This window comes from Pteropus alecto, unplaced genomic scaffold, assembly GCF_000325575.1.
Source record: "Pteropus alecto unplaced genomic scaffold, ASM32557v1 scaffold146, whole genome shotgun sequence".
Classification (NCBI taxonomy): domain Eukaryota; kingdom Metazoa; phylum Chordata; class Mammalia; order Chiroptera; family Pteropodidae; genus Pteropus; species Pteropus alecto.
Genome location: NW_006442107.1, coordinates 28933890 through 28938419, shown reverse-complemented (window position 1 = coordinate 28938419; position 4530 = coordinate 28933890).

Sequence of the window (4530 nt, the reverse complement as noted above, 5' to 3'; positions counted from 1 at the left end):
CTAGATGCACCATTTCTCACCACCGCATGCCATACCAGCTCTGCCTCTTCTGCCTTTTAAATAAACAATCAGCCATATTGAACTATGTGCAGTTTTGATTTTGCCAGCCTGTTTCTTAGTGCTGTGCTTCTGCTTGCCTGCTCCCTCTGCCCTGTGCTGCACTGCTCAGGCCTGCTGAGTGAATGTCCCCTCATCGCTGGAACTTATTTCTTTGAACTTTTGCTTCTCCTCTCCCTTCACAGAGAGAGAAATGATGATTATTCCTTTGGTGCTTTCACTGGGCTACATAGTTACTTCCATTGGAGAACTTTATGGCATTTATTTAGTATGGAAATGTCTGTTAAGTCTATGAGAGCTGGCCTAACCCCTCTATGCTTCTTAGTACCTGTAGTCAATGTCAAATGGATAAGAGGAATACATAATTGGTACTTTCTATCTATCTCCAGTCATTCAGATAGCTTTGTCATTTATTAGCTTTGTGGCCCCACGTAAATGCTTTAATCCCTATGATTTGAAGTTTCCTAATCCACCAAAAGAATAAAATTATGTAAACCATAAATTGATTCATAAGGTCATTTTGAATTTTATATAGAATAATAATTAAGATGTTATAGTTATTCAATAAATATTTAATATAGTCACATTCTGTAGCGAAGTCTAAATCTGGGTACTTTTTAATGTTCTACTTTTCTAAGATTAAAAAAAAAAAACTATACATTTTTACCCCTTCAATATTTTTCCCTTTTTACTGAATATGAAAGAAATATATTTTTCCCAATATTCAGAGTGTAAGAACTTTATTTTAAAAATGTGTATTATGTATTAACATAAAAATAATTATTCTTCATTTAATGCGTTATCATATGGAATAGAGACGGGTTCATTAAACTCAGCCTTTCGTAAAAAACAAACATATCTATTTTAAAATCCTGATAATTAAATAATATGTGGCTTCCTTAAACCTGACTTTGGCACATAGGTTATGAGACTGTCTTTGGTCTCCTTTCACACTGGTTTGCTGACTAGAGGATTAATATCCAATGCACTTGGAATTTCCACAAAATATGGATATAAAATACTCTTTTTGTTTTGCTACCTTGTGAGTGAAAATGATTTCTGAATCTAATAAAATTCACCCCTCAGAGAGTCCTCGCTGTGGAGACCACACATCCTAGAGCATGGTACCATCTAGTTCCACTTGGCTCCTCAGGCTCTGAATTTATCAGTTGTGTCTAAATGATGGTCATCTGGGTAAATAGAAATTTTTCTACTTGCAGTTTTGTGTGTGTGTGTGTCTGTGTGCCTATTAAAAATCCTCTATAGCATATTCAAAGTACTAAAACCATTTTTATGGAAGTTGAGTAAAAGTTATCAGTGGAGAAGCATTCTAGAGAGAAGGTACACAGCATTAACAGTATTAAGATGTTATTGAATTAGTCAAATCATTGCACTTTACACCAAATAAAGGCACCACCTAGGGTTACCCTAAAAGACTAAACCTGCTTATGAAATATTTTAATTATTGATTTCCTCATCAGAATTTTTCTTTCTGAACATTGTTATTGAGAATGAGCAAATTTTCTCATCTTTGCCTTCTAATAAAATGCCATCAGCATTAGTCGATGCTATTCTACATACTATACTGAGGGCTAACATATCAGCTACTCTTCAATTCCCCTCCATCCAACTGATAAAGCAAAAGTGATGCAGACCATCATTCTCAGCAGCGTGCTTCCTTATCTAGCACAGCATCACTGTCAACAATTCTCACTGAGTTGAATAATAAGTTTGTTCAATTATTAGTCACCTCTAGATTCCCTAGCAAATCAAGGGAAGCTAGAGAAAGAACTTGGTGAATATCCAGGAGCTTATAAAAATGGTATAGCAATGATTTCCAGAAATAGATCCAACAGCAGGAAGTACAAGGACCTAGAAGAATAATACTAAGGGATTAGAAGATAGTAAAAAAATTTCCTCCTACCATACATGATTAATGTTTTTCTGAATCACAAACTATTTTAGGGAAGAAAGTCACTAATGATATTTTGCTTGAATCTCTTCTCTGGCCTCATCTCCCTGCTCTGATTTCTTTAACTGGATAATTCTCATCCTTTACCTACTTGGAGAAGCTTCCCTGACTTCCAAATATGCTAAGGTCCTGTAACATATGTCCTCTCATTTACAGTAATAACTTCCATTGTAGTAACTTTGTAGAATGTCTGTCTTTTCATCTTGACAGTAAATTTCATTACAAAAGGATGAGCAATCACTATGTACTCAGTGGCATCCCAGGGCCTGATACATAGTAGACAGTCAATAAATATTCATTTAACAAAATAATAAGAAAGTGATGTCCTCTGCGGAGCAAATTGCCCTAGTTGAGAAACACTGCATGATGCGTGATTTTTCTGCATATTTAAGATTGATTCTAAAGAACCTCAACCTCATTCTAAAATTTATATTTAAAAGAGCATATTTTTTGTCCTAAGTAGAATTTGTCTTTCTTTTCCATAACGAAATATATTGGTTTAACAATGATTTTATGAATTTAAAATTGACGCATTCTTCTGGATCCATCTTGATTTTTGTTACATGGTATCATTTTGAACATTTTCTTAATTCTTAATACTTTAAGACTATCTTTTTCAAAAGCAAATGTCCTATTCTTATGGTGAATACAGTGCACCCAGGTAGTTTTTCATTGCTTCCTAAGAAAGCCCTAAGAATTACTGAAGCTATTTTTAGTCCAAATAACTCTTAAAAGCATCCTTCATCTGTCTCAGTCATTCATGTTTGTCATTTATTTCAAGTTCCTTTTATATTAGCTTTTATCTGTTACAATTTAGATGAACAAGGACAAGGTGAAGAAAAGTTAAAAGGATTGCCATTTAAATGGCCTTTCTTTACCTACTGCTTGAAGAAAAGTTGAGTACAAAGTAAATTTATATTTTAGTCAAGGAATAAAATAACAGAGTGCAGAGATCCCAGAATCGTGTGAACCAGTTTTTTGAAATGTCTTGGAGTCATTTTCATATACCCTAGAACATGATTTTACAGATATATTTGAGGTCTGGGATGACAGGAACCAGATAGAGCCTTTCAGACAGCAAAACTGATTTCTTTTCCTAAGAAAATCCCTGAAAAGTTACAGTAAGCATAACCCAGTGCAGTGACCAATGACCCAACACTGTATATCCTTGAAGTCTTGGTTTCCTATGCAGAAATACTGCCAGCATCAGCAGAACCCAAGACTTAGAGCACAACAGTGTAAAATGGTGATTTCTGTAGGTCATTTAGTCCTTAGGACAGGATGACAGCCACAAAGCCAGCTGTATTTATTGATGTTGGCATTAGTGTACGTGTCCAGGGCTGGCTTACATCAATTCTAACATTCTTTACCAGGGGTCAACAGCTGCAGAAGCAGAAGATTAATTAGCTAACCCTTGTTTTTCTATCATGATGATGGAGATAAGTGTCATGGAGTATTAAAATGAGCACTAGGGAACTCCCCTTCTCATGATGTCTCCTGCAGACCTATGCTAATTGTATTTGACAAATAAGCAGCTCTTGAAAAGATTATGGTGCTTTTGGATGGAGAGATCAGAACACTTATAGATCATCCACCTGAATCCCACATTTTGGAGATGATATCAAGAGCAGTTGAGTACCTCGGCCAAATCTACATGATTTATTTTGGATCATTTGACTCCATAAGTGAAACAAATTTTATACCACACATTGACTATGCTTTAATGTGATTTTGGATGACATGGGCAGATGGGATTTCTTAGTTTGGGCTGATGTAATAAAATACCATAGACTGGGTAGCTTAAATAACAGGAATTTATTTCTCACAGTTCTGGAGATTCAAGTCCAAGACCAAGAAGCCAGTAGGGTCAGGTTGTAAGGTTCTCTCCTTACGTTGCAGAAGCTGCCTTCTCACTGTGTCTTTACTTGGCCTTTTTCCATAGATGAATGAACAGAGAGAGAGAAACCTTTTTGGTGTCTCTTTTTATAAGGACACTAATCCCATCATGGGTGCTCCACCTTCTTGACTTCATCTAAACCTAACTACTTTCCAAAGGCCCCATCTTCAAATACTGTCACATTGTGTGTGTGGGGGGGGTTGGGGATGGGGGGGAGGCAGGGAGGAGTAGGTCTTCAGTACATTAATTTGGAGGGGGTTACAAATCAGTCCATATCAGAGGAAGAAAGACAGTTTTGGATTATGAGCCTTTTGCAAATGGACAGACCTCAGAATAAGGCTCTATGAACTATTACAAAGTGAGGTCAGTGGTTGCCAGGAAGGGAGAAAGCAGCCAAGACAGCTTGACAATGTGTAGGCAAAATTCACAATTTGATTTTAGACCTACTAGAAACCATTGCTCCACGGAGCAGGGAATACTGTATGAGCTGCTGATGCCGTGTCTTCTTTCTCAATCTTGCTATGTCTTCCAATATTGGTTATTTTTAATTAAAATAAATACTTTCTTCTTACTGTAATACCTATCTCCATCTTATTTTGGTCAC